The 17,408-nt window shown below is 36.4% G+C and overlaps 1 protein-coding gene across 1 annotated transcript in view; it reads right to left on the minus strand.

The window, feature by feature from the left end:
* The window catches only part of HS2ST1 (heparan sulfate 2-O-sulfotransferase 1), a 95,625-nt gene that overhangs the window by 76,995 nt on the left and 1,222 nt on the right, over nucleotides 1–17,408 (minus strand). The window lies entirely within an intron of this gene.

Consider the following 17,408-nt stretch of genomic DNA (forward strand, 5'->3'; position numbering starts at 1 on the left):
CTGATTGTATTTAACTTACTGCTGAGTAAGCAGTATTCAAGCTGCTCACAGGAAGAAACTGTGGAAGCATCAAAGCACGTTAAATTCTTGAAATATCCAGTGAGCTCCCAAAGCTGACATATCTGACTACTGCTTACTTAATGAATAGTGAGCGTAACACATTTGTCCATACATGTGTTAGACACAGGGAAGTCTCTAATAGCATGATTTTAATATGAGGTACTGCACAGATTACATATTGTCACTGAAACAGTCTTGTTTACATATGTTATGTCCTCTGAAATTTTAATTTAATGAGCCTCATTCCAATTAATCTAAAAAAATATTTAACTATATGAAGGTTTTTATTTCAATGCCTACTGGATATAGTTATTTAAATATAATTAACAATCTGCATGTACTAATGGTTAAAAATATTTTGGGAAATCCTTTAACCTTAACTATAAGGATCCTCTCATCACTAACATGGGTGCAGGACTCTGTGCAAAAGAATTGCTCCATTTTGTGTGGTGAACAAGGGAACAAATTGCATAGAAAGAAGCACAGAAAGACTCTCTGAAAGAAGCTGTTTACTCAAAGACAGCAGGTCCTCCAAAATCCCATAGCAGCCTGCAGATCACCACATACAAACAGGCTGGATAACAGTTAGGATGATATTCTGAATGAAAGTGTTTCCCTGCTTTAGAGGGAAAGATGGAAAAAGGAAAAAACCCAACCTTCTTATTAACATCACAGTTTTAGCAAGTTATGCATTAAAGCCAGTTGCTTCTTGTTCTTAGAGCCATAAATAAAGACCAAAAAGATCCCCCCCAAAAAACAACAGATAATAGGAAACACATTAAACATTTAAGATTTACCTTATATCATGAAGTCTACTAAAAGCTATAAAGAGCAGAGCAGTTACAAGTTTATCTAGCAAAATACACAACGGCTTTTATGATGACTGATGAATGCTAGGTACATTCACAGAACAGGAAAGCAACAGAAGACCACCTCTCCTTGCTTGTTTAGGCGGCAGCGTCTGCAGTTTCAGCTATTTTGTACATTTATGTATTTGTATATATTACATATTCAGGACAACGCATACCACAAACAGACACCGATACTTAAATCTGTACCATAAATGCCACACTTAAACATGCAAACACCCTGGCAGCACCAGGCTGCTGTGGGATGGGCAGCTCACAGCTCGGCGGCAGGCCGCGTGAGCACACTGGCGCCTCCACACCCTACTCGGGTCCCTTTGAACAGGCAACAGGACACTGCGCGCTTCTGTGCCAAGTGACACAAGGATACCAATAGGGTTTTCTATCCATAAAAATATTTCTTAATTTTGTGTGAAGAAATACCAAGTTTACGCTCGAGTATGAATATGAACAGTGGCTTTTTGCATGTATTTATAAATATTTTGTACAAATTTATAATGTCATATATCTGCAATACAGCTACGAGGGACATAGATTGAACAGATAGACTGTATCATTTCTGTACTATGGCAGTCCTCATGGATATTTTTGAAACACTTCCTATCTGAAATTAGGAAGACTTTTTCAATTTTGTCATTTTTCCCCCACACAAACAGGTTAAGTATATCCTTGGGACTCCGTAGATGAAGGGAGCAGAGACAGAAGTGTTATGGAACGCTTCCATGCTTGGTGGCCATCGGTGGCCCACAGCACTAATGTCATCATTCTCCCAACCTGTCTCTTGTATTGCTGTAAATTATCACAAGCCACTACAGCCCCGAGCTACTCACTATTTCAAACATGGACTCTTTAAAGCATGCGGGTGCATTACTTTCCCCAACAGACTCTAGCTGTTTTATTTGATGGTTAGTCCATGAAGGCTGCATTTTATACTCTGTAAAAGTTGTTCTGTTCAGTCAGCAGTTCACAAATTAACCTGTGAAGTGGCAAAAAGCTCAATAAAAATATTCTTCATTCTTATTTCCTTGCGAAGGTTCACAGAGCAATATCCACACAACACAAAGCCACATGCACTTTGTAGGCCTGCTGGCTAGACCAACCAAGATAAGAAACCTACATTTTTCATTAGAAAATGCCATTCCAGCAGATGGCATCAGTAAATTTTCTTCTCAGATGTTCACGTTTAAAGGAAGCCTCATAGGCACTTATAGCTCAACACAAAGTTCAGCTCTTGAGCAACCAGCTACGAAAGACCGTGTTACTGCATGGTTTTATTCCAACAGTTGTAAAATAAAAACTTCTAGTCACAAGAACACCATCAGAATTATTGATAAAATTATCAAGTAGAAATGATAACCAATCAACTGGTCAAAGCAATCTCCTCTTAAACAAACAAAAAAAAAACGCTAAGCACTTTAAATTCACCTGAAAGATGTCTTCAGTTAAGTAACAAAAGAACAACTTTAAAATGCTATTAACTATTGCATTTAAAACTGTCAGAAAATCATTTTACCTCCATAATACCTGTTCTAGTTTGGAAACAACTGCTTCATTTATCAAGCATTCTGTGATGACTGCTGGAGGTTACAGTCACAGAATGATTTATAAAAATAAGTACTAAAGGACAATTTAGGAAGTTTGCTTTAGATCAGAACATATCTTTATTCAAAAAAAGAATCAAAGCATAACTCATTTTCACATTTATAAAATCAGCACTCTGTCAAGTCAGCAGTACAATAAAACAATAGCACTAAAATGTATGATTATTGCAGTAAGCCCAGTCATGGTTTGGAAAAGTGCCAACTGTCATTTGTTTTCTAAAGTGTTAGAGAAACAAATAACCATATTTATCCAAGACTACTTCTGGCAACTAATACATATGCTGTTTGGCATATATGCAAACATTTTTTGAATGGCACACCTCCAAAATTATTTAGAAAAGCAAATTTTAAAAGTGCATTATTTTTCAGGAATGTTGGAATATTTTTAGATAATTTTCACCTTGCATCTAGATCAAACAGGAAGCAGTGATAAACTTAAAATAATTATCCTCAAAGCATTTATTTCCTTCTGTCTGCAAACTGCTCCAAACAAGGCTTCTTCACTCTCCAACCAAACAAAACATCAATCAAAACCTGCATGAGGGTCTCTTAGGGAGAAGACAATGACATATACACAAACCATTAGCATACACTATGTTCACATATTCAAACTTGTATAGCTTGCAGTTGCTTAAAATCCTGTCACCACAAAATGCCCTGTATTAAACACTGCAGGAAAATTATAAAAAGTGCTATCAAAATTACAAGACTACAGCAGGTTTAGTCAATTTAGAAATCAATGCACTTCTTATCCTTAAATGTTAGTGTTTTAAGCTCCTCAAAATCCTTGAAAAAAGATTTTGAACAAATAAAACCATAAAAACAGGCTGATCTTTATGTGTTTACTTGGTTAACCCTTATCAGTTGGACAAGCTTTAAACTACTTGGTAGTCCTGCGTGATATGAATTTGTAAGGTCTAGATTTTTTATTTTTTTTCTTTTTTAAGAGAGAAGCTGAATATTCCTGTCAATTTAGCTCACTACTCAATTGTAGAATCTGATATAACAAACACTGAGGGATTAATGGAATTTGCAGAGAGTCTGTAGATTATGCGAACCCATCGAGGGCAGAAAGCTCACCCAGAACAGCTCCTGAATATCTGACAGGATTTTCACGTAGGATATATCTTAAATATTAGTCATCTCTAGTGTACCATCTCATATTTACATTTACATGCATACACTTAATATATATTAAGTAAAACAGATCTAGGAACAATCACCGTATTTCGCTTTCCTGCTGTTGTTACGCTTGACAGAGTGCTACCTGAGATACTAAGTGCCACATTGTCAGACGTTTAGCAGGTTTTCATGGTTAAAAAATGTGACGCAAGTGCTATTTTTATTTCCATTTTGTTTTAAGATGACACAACAGGAGGAAGTCAGTCTAAAAAAAAGGTTTAATCAACCACTTTCCAGCTTTGATTCTTGAAAACTAGTATTTCAATCTCAGTTAACATTTAAAATCTTTTGCCACCATTTCCAGCAAAACAAAGTATTTTTTACTTAAATTTTATAGCACCAGTGCAAGAAAGATATTACATCCCATTACTTATCACAAAACACGTGCTTTTAAAAGCAACATCAGCAAAAACTTCTGCCTGACAGTCAGACAGCACATATTTAGAAATTCCATGTAATCACCTCTAATGCTGCTGGAAAATAAAAAAAATTTCCATTCAGTTCCTGAAGGCTCTCTCATACGGTAAAGAAACAAAAACACCTCTTTCAGTACCTTCAGTCTTTCTTCATGCATGAGGGTTTTTTGTTCTGATTTGTTTTTAAACTTTAGTATGTGAATAATTTCTCACTCATTTCTCTTTCTTAATTCACATACTAACATTGCCTTGCATCTGCAAACAAACATCAACAGGCACATAAAAATCACCATAAAAAATGCTTTGGCTTGCTCCAGTGACCACAAATGTTTAGAAAAATGCTCCTACAAATATGTTAGCATGACCATGTTTTTCAGAATATGGTTTGGAAGGCACAAACAAGAAAACCAGAAGAGGATATATATTAAAATCTTACTATTTGATTTACTGTTTCTTTCTGTTAAGCCCCAGTTTTACTTCCTTTTTCACGGAAAAAGAAAGGAGAGAAGAGTTTAACAGTATTGTAAAGTGTAACAGACAAAACAATACTGGCAGAGGAATCAGAGCCAAGTACAGTTTCTGAATGTTAAGCTCCAAGAAAGCCAGCCTTGAAAAAAGGATATTCCCCAATGCCCTATGCCTTTTTATTGGCATCAGGGAGACTGCAGTTAGCTTGTATAAACAGAAGTTACATAGGTCCTCTCACACACATCCTTTCTACTGCTCAAAATGCTTTTCCAAAGTTCATCTTTAATACTCTCCTCTAAGTTGGCCACGTGCTTACAAGATAAATTTGTCTTTAGGTCAAATGCATTTAACATGCCTCATGAATAACTAAGGAGCCTGACGAATATCCTCTAGCAATTTTTTCCTAGGTTGGATGAAGGGGTTGCTGTCCTCTCCTGTTCAGGAGCAAACATATGCCATCTTCTCCGTCACTGCAGCTCAAAGTCCAAAGCATTAAATTAAACCGAAAATCAAGAGTGCTTAAACTTAATACTCCATGCTCTGATCTTTGCTGGCCGGGCACACCTCTGTTTATCACCCTAGCTAGCAATGGGGTGAGAGTCTCCCACCAGCGCACTGGGCAGACTGCTGCGGGAACAGCATTTTATGTTCCTACAGCTAACTTTGACAGCTCATCTGTCAGATCCCTAAACATCCTGCAAAGAGCTGCGACTTCTCAAGTCCTCCTATGCATCTCCATGACTGACAGTGATTTTACATCATTAACCAAAACCTCTTTTCAAAATTCAGAAATTTGGAATAAAAGTTTCATCAATTCAATTCTATGGAAAGGTTTTTACCTAACACTAACTACTATAACCACTGAATAGTTTCAAAGATAAAATTCTAGTGAGTACTAGAAACTACTGGTTATGGATGTTGCTATATTTAAACGCAACCTTAGGCAGATCTTTCTGGTCATTCAACCTTTGCTTTTAACTCAGAAAGCATGTTTGAGAGGCAATTCAAGGATTAAAATACTACTAGCCTGCTAGAAAGTAAAGCGTTTTAGTACTTCTCATAGCAGCTAAGACCTAGAATACAGCACACATATTAAACACACAGATTATAACCACTAATTTAGAAGTCTGAATACAGCAGTATGCCAAACTTTTTCTAGTTCTTTTTACAGCTTGATCAATAATCAAAAACATGAAGCACATTCATGTTGAAAATAACCTTAAATCTTAAAAAGGCCCTATTGAAAAAGAGAAGCAGATGCTTTGAATTTTAGCTTCACTCAAAACATCAGTAGCTGTAACAAGTAGCATATTAGGATTAACAATTTAAGGGAGGAATGAGAGGGAAACCCAGAAGTATCTAAAAAATAAAGCTTGTTTTAGTATAAGTAGAAGGATAGTAAAGACATAAAATACTGATTCAACTAAAGGTCATATTCTGTAAGGTCATTTTGAAGGCAAGAACATTCTCAAAAAAGAAAAATATCTACTGTTGAAATGTTATTTTTGTAAATGGAATGTAGTTAAAAAAAAATAAAGAAATGAGTTCAATTTCCCTTTATACTCTTTGAAGCAATCAAACCGGACAGCAAGACCTAATTGCTTCCTCAAAAGACAGCAAACTATTTATTAGCTATTTATCTTGAAAAGATTGCTTTGTTGACAGCATCACTCAAGTTAATACAAAATAGTTAATTTGCTCAAAAACCTATTAAAAAAACAAAGTGTTTTCAAATAAGAAGCAAGGACTTTGTAAGGGTTTTTGCCTTTTTTTTTTTTTTTTTTAAAGAATGAGTGGTGACCTACAAGACATTCAGCATTCACAAGGGTTTTGACTTGATTAAGGGAAACCACTTTAGCATCGTTGTCATCTCAACACAGTTCACTGGACATTGTATCTGGACTTATATGCAATTATAGCCATTTTGCCAGGAAAGTATCATTTCTCCCTTTTAAGAGCACGCACATTCCTGAAGGTTTACTGATATACCAGATGCTTAAAAATCTTGGCTCCAAAGCTGTCAGTGGGAGTTTTGTTCACTGACTGCAGTTGAGATAGGACTCTATCTATGATCCTTCAGTAAAATGAAGATTCTGTTGAGCCAAGGCTTCATTCAATACCAAATATACAAAAAAACCCCAAACAAACAAACAAAAAAACCCTGTTACATGGCTTCTTTTCCAAAAGCTTACTTAACATAGATCCTAAAACAATGGATTTTGCACCTGGCACACAAAATATCAACTTCAGAAAGTGATCACACACTTGTGACCAAGAACCCTTGCAAAAATACCACATTGGCTTTTGGTGTTTTGGTCAATATATGCGAATAGACATAAGTCACTTAGACAAGGTGTAGTGTTTCTGTCCTTATTGCACAGTGTGGGAATAAAACCTTTCCAGATAGGCCATTTACCACAGACTATGGAAGGAGATGACCATTCGTTTCAACTATGATCCCACTAGAAATGGAAAATATGTACTTTGAGAGTAAGAAATTTAGATATGACATTTTATTTTGCATGTTGATTACGACCTGATCAGGAGTGTCATCTTTTTGCTTGTGCTCTTCTCACTTGTTTCCCCAAGAAGCACACAAATGAGTTTCCACTACTTCAAGGTATACTTTAGTTGCAAGTAAAACATTAGAATTTTTATAGTAGAACTAAAACAGTGGCTTTTGTAAAAATAAATAAACAAACAAAAAATCCCCACACTACAAGAATCAACAACTTAAAAATCAGATCTTACAAAGAGTTACTTTTTGCTCCTCAGCGTAATACATCATTCACATACTAAAGTAGCCAAAATGATTGACTGCTTTTGTTTTGTCTTTGAGACACATTTTGGTCTATTTAATGTGTCAGAATAAGATTTTATCATTTTCACATCCTACTTTCTGACTTCATTCCCTTTTACTCTAAATTTGTAAATCCTTCTCAGAATTACATAAATCCGTTACTTAGAATGAATGATCACAATTGATCTCCAATATAATACAATCAATTGCTGGTTAACATTTTGTAAGTTCGAACAACAATGTAATAAAACAATGTAATAAAAACAGACTTCTTCCACTGCAAAACCTACTCTAAAGCATGCACACAGTCAATGTAAAGAGATGCAAAAATTTCAAAGAAAAAGCACATTTGCTATTTTTGCAATCTTTCTGAATATGCTCAACATTATATCCAGAAAGGAAGATAATAAAATTACTGAAAATGGAAAGATAACCAAGCAGAAGATTCAAGAAAAAATGCTAACACTAAATTAGCTGGATTTCTCTCTCCACTTTTCAGAAGCTCAGAGGAACAAGCATAACCTCTGCTCAGTTACTCCCATACCTCCAAGTTCCTTCATGTTCTCAACAGCCTTTTTGCACCTTATTCAAGGTGAAATCAAATACTGCTGCCTTTCAATCTGTTGTCTCAATGATCAGCTCTACACTTCAACACTGGAAGATACATACAAGGAGGAAAAATATATATACATATATGTTTTTTTACATACACACACACATATATGTGCACACATATAAAGAAAAAGTAATATCCTTTGAGAGAAAAAAACAGCCAGTGACAGAAGTAAATGGGAAAGATAAGCATTTTAATTTAAGGAACCTAAGATCCCATCCCCACACTCTTTACAGTTTCACAGCAATTAAGCACAAGGTTTGCATAAACACTTCAAAATCATCAAAAGCTGTTTTATCAAAACAGCACTTAAGTTTTACATATGTTTCAACACAAATTAGTATTCAGAATTAAACAGCAAGTTGACAAAAAAAAATTGGATGTCAGCTGTCTGTCATTTTAAACTCCAACAGAGATAGAGGGAGAACGGACATAAAGGAAGGCAAAGACTGCGCCAAACTGATGTATCGCTTCTTTCCAAATACTTTTTGTAATTTAATTATCTTATTAATTCTCTGACTGCCCTAGACTCTTAGCTACTCATGATGAATTTTATCACTATAAGAATGCTTGAATAATAATTATTACAGCAGTAGTGTTATTGGAACCATGATGACCGAAAAATATTGCAAAGTAAGGACGACAGTAAAACACCAAATCCTAGAGAGAATGAAGTAACACTCAGATGTAGTTTGCCTTCCTGCAGACACATTTGCAAACAATACCTCTATGATAAGAATATGTCCTTAATGTATAGCCAAAAGAAGCTAAAGCACAGCAATAAGTTCATTATCCAGGAACATACAGTTACTCAGTATGAAACTAAGGATATATGAAACTCCATGAGAGAAGCAGGAACATGCAGCCCTAGAGAAGGAGGCCCTATTGCAGGCTTGAGTCACCTTTTATCCCTGTTTGAAAACTGACTGTGGAGGACTCCAGAGCAACTCAAGTGTCTCAAAGGCCCGTAATTCACACCAGCCTTCTGCATGTGCCTGCATCTGCAGTGTTGCACTGCAGTCTCACTACTTACTTCCTAATACTCGGGCTGCAAAACCTGCCATCAGAACACAGCTGTATGGCAGATTTCTCCCAAGTCTGCTCTTGGGGAATTTTTCCCCAACCAAAATTACAGCTTTTAAGGCCCCTTTGCATTGTTCTGTGGGGATCTGGGGGATTAGGAAGGGGGAGTTATTCCTTCAAGCAGAAGGAAAAAGGAGATGATATCACCACACATCCAATTCACTGATTCACAAAGTTTTTTCTACGAGTGTCTGTACATATAAAAGAAGAAAAGTCTAATTTAACTTCCAATCTCTTAAAGAAGATGTAATCCTCAAATGCACATCTTCCTTTTGTTTACAGAGGAACAAAGATTGTTATTTTAAATCTGGCAAGTAAGCTTCAGTTTACTATTTAAGATAGAAGTATATTCTATCTTTATTTGGAAAGAATAGTCCAACAAACTGTACTGTTCAGTTCTTATCCCCATTCGTGTCCTCAGCAGAGACTCCCAGCCTGGGTCAAAATCACTGTGAAATGCTAATTTTGAGATTGATCATCCACACACAAGAGAATGAACTGACATCACCAACCCATTTCCCAGCAGGTGCCAAACAGCTGTGATATAAGTAATTTTAGTTACTACTACCATTGACTAAGACGTTACAGAGACTGGCAATCAGACTTCTACAAGTAGAAGCTTCACCCCAGTAATTAAGCTATTGTATCATAAAGAATAAAAAGAGGCAATCAAATTCTTAGGTGTAATTCTCATACGCCACCTTGAGCTGGGAAAGTATCAAGCCTGTCGCAGTGAGACATCCTCTTTTTCTGATCAGAAATTACACAGTGTTCTTTTGCAACTTTGCTCAGATTCCTCTCTGCACTTTTATACATTTATCATTCCAAATATCTATCTTGTATCTACTCCAGTGCAGTCTCCTTGCTTGCATGCAGTGCTCCTACCAGCTTTTTGACAAAGCACAGAGAGATGGGGTAACAACACTTCCACAAGAGCATTGGCAGCAAAAAGTAGCAGGAAAGGGAGGGAAAGGCTAGAGGTGCTCACATCAGCATGGATGGGAGACATGTAAGATTAGTTCACAAAGTAGGAAATGATATCATAAAACAGAATTGGATAATTTTTTTTATTGCAAGGCAGAGAAGCCTTTCCACAGTTGTAGCGACCCTTAACTAAGAGGCTTAGCCAGCCAAACCTGTTTGTGGTGATTCTGGATACACCCTTGATTTTGAAGTACAGCTCACTCACAGAAGTCTGAGAATGTTATTTCCAGCTTCAAAGAACTGCAATTAAGAGATTAACCTGGCATATGAAAAAATTATCTTTTTCTCTGATTTCCTGGATCATCAAGTGACCTTGGGCAACTCATTTAATCTCTCTTACCTCAATTCCCATCTCAGCATTCAGCACTGAATCCCATATTGGTTTTAGTTTGCATACAGCTAGCTTCACTCCTGGGAGATACTCCTTCACCTGAAATAGCTTTGGGGAAGTCTAATATATTTTTCTTGTAATGCTTGTGCTGAAATATTTTATTCCCTTTTCTGATGTGCTGAACTGAAGCTATGCTGGACACAGAGATGTCTGGTGACACTCACTAATGAGTCTACAAGGAGATACATTACCAAGGTCATTTGCGCATTCATCCAGTAGCCAGACCCTGCTATTCAAGGGTACAACCTGCAATAACACTGATGTTCTGATGATCAGAACATTCCTGACACAGAAACATATATGTGCGACATGAATGTTTCCACAGATTTTAAGAATTTATACCTTTAGTATGGTGATGGGGTATACCAACTATATTTAAGCCTAGGAGGCAAATGGAAGGAGTTCAGTTCTCCAAAACTCATAAGATGGGCAGTTAGGAGTCAGAGGGGAAAAGAAAGAACTGACTGATCCAGTTCCAGGAAGAAAAGAGGTTGGCTTCTCTCTCCAAAGAGACTAAAGATTCCTCTGGTGGAGACCTTTCTCAGGATTCTAGACTTTGAACACAACAACTTCACAGGGCCACAAGTTTTTAGTGGAGCAGTTAAACACAACCGAGTTGATGACTGGCTTGAGTGTCACATGAAGCTAGTAACGTTTGAATAAGATACTGCTTGCCCTCCTGTCTGTATAGCCAGCAGGATGGACTGCATTCAAGAGTCTGTACATATTTATGAAAGGCTCCACCCAGATGGTGAAATTTCAGATGCCTCCTCTCTCAACACTGGACTTTTTTCACTCAACCTTTTTTTTCTGGTTAAAAATTATGCAAATACACAGAAGAGTCTGGCTATTTTTCTACAGCCCAAGTTCATGTTTGCTAGGTTAGTACTTAATATATACACAGATAAATAGCACCACATTTCAAGCAAAGCACTTATCACTGTTTTAATACTGCTTTGACAAGATTTAAATGCATTTCAAATAAACGTCAACAACTACAGATTACATACAATTCCATAAAAAGGCTGTCTTTTGAACCAATTAAGTGATAGTATGTATAAGCCATCTACTTCCTAAAGAGAAGTAAGAGTTTAGGGGAGGGCATTCATTATTAGAACACAAGATAAGTTTGGCCAGAATAATTCTAACGGTGACTCATGGTTGCCAGTCAGTAGATATGGAAATGACTTGTTCATGAACAGTTCAAATGTCTCTAACTTCAACAGCCAGGGGCAATACAAAGCTGTGCAAAAATAAAAAACCATCTGTAAAGATGCCAGCTTTCTGAAATAAGGAAGAAAAAGCCATAAAATGTATTTCATTTCAGATGTACATGATAAACTACAAAGCAATGGTTTAACCTGTTGTGGCAGTTCCAAAGTAAGTTTAAATAGCTTATCAGAAGGTTTTTGTTTTGTTTTGAATATAAAGTGCATGACCAGTCAATTTTAATTCTAATTTGGGGGGTAGGGGGGCAGGAGGGCGGCTTTGGTTTTGCTTGGGTTTTGCTTTGTTTTAAACCAGTGCCTTCAATGAGAATCTCTAGTTAGAACTAAGAAAAAAAAGACATAGCTATTTGCAACCATTCACTTTAAAGGACACTTGAAACACATGTGGACATGAAAATTTTAGCTACTTTCTCCATACCCAGAAGTAGAAAACGAATAAGAAAAACAAAGGGAGCAATGGCATGGCACTATCCTGCAATATCAGTCTTTTAGTTTGCTTGACCAGAGAGTAATAAAAGGCATTGAAAGTTACCTTTTCTTGTTTCAACAGTTGTTACCACTTTTCCTTTCACAGTGCCAAGCATATTACTGAAACAGGCTAGATATTCCATTACCAAAACAACCCGAACTCCCTTACTCTGTAGAAAAACAATCATATGGAAGGGGAAGACTTAAATACCTTTGAAAACTCTTTCATGACTTTCTCAGCCTTGAACTAATTCCCTATTTCTTAACCTCTGTCACCTATATCTGTAATACCGCATTTGTTAACATTTGTTAACAGAGAAAAGCACGGCACTTGTTCTTCTTTGGCTGTCCAACAACCCTTTTCTATCCTACAGAGACCGTTGATTGTAGTCATGGCTCTATTTCAGGATTTCCCTGGAAGATGGTATTTTAGGCCTTGGTGCTCTTCTACAACTTTCTTAAATTTGTGCATAAAAAAAAAAACGTACATTTAAAAAAAAAAACATACATAGATGCTTTAGCCCAAATCTGACCTCTTCCAATGGAGTATATAGAAAGACTAAGTGCTTTATCTGGTGATTCCCTCACCCACTGCAGTATGTGGCAGGAGGGACTGGAGTTGAATGCTTTATCTGATTACCCAAGTCCATTTCATTTCTATTTTCAGAAGTAGCCTTAAAATATCTTTAACACAGATATCACCTTGCTTGATAACTCTCCAGTAAAGCATGGGGTATCCGAAGGGAAGTTACAGCTCTCATCCCTTCACTAATGCTCAAACCTATTTCACCAAAAGCATTAGCCTGCAAACTAGACACAACAGTACTAAAGCTTCTCATGCACAGCTTTCGAGAATGGGAAGAAAAAAGAAAAAAAAGAAAAAAAAATGCTGTGCCTCTGTTTTATTTTCACTGCCAGAAGCAGAGATAATGTAGTGTCAGCAAAAAGAGGTAACATCAAGCCCCAAAGCCTATAAAGCAAGCCTAAACTGCCTTGGTATGTGTTTGAGAACATGTACAGTTCTGTATTTGTCATAGTAAGCGTTCAGAATCCAGACATTACCAGCAGTCCAATTTCATAGAAAAAACAGCAGCAGCTGGAACACTGATTCCCAAATGTAGATTTTCCAGGTGAAAAAAAAGCTTCCATATATGTTTATAAGAGTTGTTAACATTATTAGACATTGTAGGGAAACTTCCTTACAGAATCCCTCTGAGTTTATCCCTCCTCCCACCTTTATAAATTCTACTCTTAGCACTGTGAAAAGCTGACTGATCAACTGCTTTCCTTTTTAGAACATACAATAGCTACACAAGCTGTCCTAAACTACATTGAGACAAGCTGAGCACAACATGCAGCATGGAAGCAAAAAACTGACAAAGATGCACTAAGGAAAATGCAATTGTGCTTGATACATAAGAACCTGGCTATTCTCAGCCTCATGAATCTAAGTAAAGATTGGACTAAATTACTATAAACCTTGTAAAATTGGAGTGAGATCCTAAGCAAATGATAGATATGCACAAGAGAGTTCACATACTATCTTGATTCAGGGAATAAAATTTTATACAATCTCTCTATTACACACTTTGCAATGGGAAGGATGAGCGTAGTCTGGGAGTGGTTTAAAATTTATTCTGAAGGTGCCTGGAAAAAAATGGGGAATGGTGAAGGGGAAGAGTGACAGGGGGACTAAATGAGGAAAATATGAAAGAATCAGCAAGGCAAAGGGAAGTGGAAGAATGTTTCACCAGCTAAAGATATACTGAGGAAGCAACATTAATACTCTTATTTCTAGATACAAAGTACACAAAAAAACAGCATCTGAAAAGAAAGCCTTATGCTGCTCAGAAGAAAATAATTAATGGGTAACAGAGTTATATTTGAAAAAAAATGTTGGTAAATTATTTGCATAGCTCCATGTAGCCAAAACCACAGACAATCGCTAACTATCCTTTATAAATGAAGTCCAAATGTAAATAATATACTAAGGAACCATGCATACTGTATTATGAGAGACAATTTACAAAGTTTTCTGAGTGATTTGCCAAACACATGCAACTGACAGGCCTAAAGACAGCAGGTTTTACCCAAATGAAGGAAACAGAAAATGCCTAAAATCTCTAAAGATGAGACACTCGGATTTCTAGAAAACATAAGATTTAATCAATAGGATGTTAAATCATTTCACTTCAGAAAACAGTTGTTTGTTATGTACAGTACTTAGAATGATACTACTGCAGCATGATCCACAGGTGCAGGAAAATTAACTAAAGAATAATAATACAAAGTGGCAATCATGAATTTTTTTTTGAATTTAAGAAAAGAGAGAATCTCCTTCAGCCTTTCATATTAGTTATGCGTTTTCAAACATAAAACAAATTAAAATATTAAGACTTTATTCTGAGTGACAGAATTCTGTATACTGAATGCAAGGTACTGAATTAACAGATCTGGGTCTGAAGTTTGTTTATCACTTAGCAGAAAAAGAAAATCCCACAGTAAAGCTAACCAATGTTTCAACAAGAACTGAAGGAATAATCTGAAACAGTAATAAAGTTGTTGAATCCTTGATCTCTCTGCTATGGTTTGTTATGTTATTTGGACATGGACTATTTTCAAAATCCATTTCATAAAGACTACTGCATGACTGCATGGTTAGAAAGTAACAATATTACATCACTTCCACCCTAGGCAAAAGCAACCCTTCTCCACCGTTATCTTCACCTTGTCTGATCAATCCTGTAACCTTCTCCTTAAATAAGGCACTGTCTTCCCCATCCCTCATTCCAGGCTTGAAGTGCTTCTAGTACTTGCCATTGTAGAATACAATGATCTTAACATAAGAAACAGAAAACATTACAAACTTCCTTCTTTCCTTCCTCCTCCACCACTGTCAGATTACCATTTCAAGATTTTGGGGGAGGGAGAGAAGAGAGGGCTGGATTACTTCCAGCTGGATCAGTTCTTCGACTCAACTTACAGTGAACACTGATGGAAACACAGGAGATGGGTAGGAACATGTGTTCAGTGTTAGGCCAGTTTAAACCAGAGGTTTGGAGGCCCCACCAGGCCTACAAAAAAACAAGAGGATGATCAGACATTATTTCTACTCCAAGACTGATATCTTGGAGTAGATATCAACGTTTACTTTTCACATGCAGTACTCTCTGTTAGGATTGCCCACTCTTGTAATTAATGGGCAAGTACCTACACCAGGCTTAAAACAAAGCCGTTAAAGTTCTGACTGACAACGAAGGACAGCTTAGTTTGGGGAGGCTGCCAAGTTACCTGCCCTTATGTGCAAACTTGAAAATAGTACGAAGGATTAATAGATGTATGTACAAATCTCACCAAAAAAGTACTTGAAATTGGGTTCTGACAGGGCTCTCAGTTTGTGATTTCACCACTACAAACTACTTCTGAAGAGCCTAGAGTGCCCAAAAGCAGCAGAGGGGTTTTCAATTAAAGTTTTTATTTTATTTTTGAATTAGAGATATATCTTTAATATGGAAGAGAAAGCCACAGGTATACAAATACTTTTTTAAAGCAATATTAGGATCACAATAATCTTATAGGAAAAAGAAAAAAAACCCAGGTATCTGTGATGATCATTTGCTTGCTAACTTAAAAGATAAAATTCCCCAGTGTGACTGAATTTTACCTATTTGAAGGAATTATGCTTACAGGAAGAAAGAGGTTCCATTCTTATTTCCTTTCTATAAGAAAGTATGACTGAATATTATTTGTAGAACTAATCAGATCGCAACAAGAATTATTTTATTTGCTATCAAATCTGAAGTCATTCTGCTTTCCTAGTCATAGCCTAATTCTTACAGTTAGTTTCCAAGGTGACAGTTTATCATCTGACATATCAAAACAAACACATGTAACATAGTTCAATAAAGCAGCACCCAAACAATATACAATGCAACTTCTAAATAAAAAGCACACTGAAACATAACTGAAAGGCCAAAAAACTTCTCAGTTGTTATTATGAAATCACAGTATCATCACTTCCTTTGCCCCCCTCCTTTTCTAGGAGGGAAGGATTGGAATTCAAGAGCATCCAGCCAACTAATTAGTTTGATCTAGAGAAAGCCGTTCTCCATATTACAGCTCAGTAGAACTATCATCAACATAGTCAAGTAATTTCTTCAATAAAACCTTAACATTTGCTATTTTACAAAATACATACCAAATATATAAAAAGGGACACTTTCAGACAGCTTGAAGCTTTTTAACCAAGCACGGTCTCTAGTTAAAAAACACAGATTGAGATCAAAGCTATTGCAGGAAGCCCTTTTTCCTCTCCTTACACAGGTTTTAGAGAATGAGTCATAAATTGTTCACAAAGCAAATCTTTCCATCATATTTTCAAATAGCCTTTACAACAGTTTTCCCTTCTTCTTAAAAAATAAAATCAGCAGAACACAGCAATTAGATTCTCGTCCCAAAGCAGAATGAGATGTGTATTTTAATCCTCTAAATATGTAACTTGATCATGTCCAATGGACATCTATTAAGGAGTGAGAGGAAGTCTAACCAGCAGAAATCTTTATTCTCATATTACATTATGTTAATCCTTTCATACCGGGAGCTGGATTTCCTCAAGTAACATTCATTGCCAGCAATGGAGGCATTGAAGCCACTGGCATCAACCAGTTTAAAACAGAGGGATACAAAATTCCACCGAACCTTGAGCATTATCTTAATACCTGCTTGAAATTATCCTCTAATATCATTTATTTTCCTCTTTAAATGTTTGTTTACAGTAACTGAGTCCCCACAGAAAGTTATGCTTTGATGCTAATTATTACAAACTTCCAATTGAAAAATATGCAGAGCAAGACTGTCACATAATTCATGCAGTCAACTGCTGCCATTTCCAGGATTCTGATCTCTAATATGCAGTTCAGAGAGAGGAAGATGGAAAAGGAACACTGAGAAGTAAAATCCCAAAGGCATTCATTTGGCTTAACATTAAGTCATGCTGATTCTAGCTCTATTGGAAGCTCGCTATGTTAAACTTCCCATGTCACTCAAAGTCCACTTTTAGTTTGAACACCAGTAGGAACACCATACGTGCAGGTTTCTTCCTACAAGCTTCAAATGTTCATGGTCTAAATATCTTAGCACCATCAACTAATACGAGAGGACAATTCAACAATATTTGTAAGTCAGCCCTATGCACTGGTATATATCTGAAGTCTCACTGCTCTGTGTTTACAACTCTTAGGCACCACA

The sequence above is a fragment of the Apteryx mantelli genome, chromosome 8, assembly GCF_036417845.1.
Source record: "Apteryx mantelli isolate bAptMan1 chromosome 8, bAptMan1.hap1, whole genome shotgun sequence".
Taxonomy (NCBI): domain Eukaryota; kingdom Metazoa; phylum Chordata; class Aves; order Apterygiformes; family Apterygidae; genus Apteryx; species Apteryx mantelli.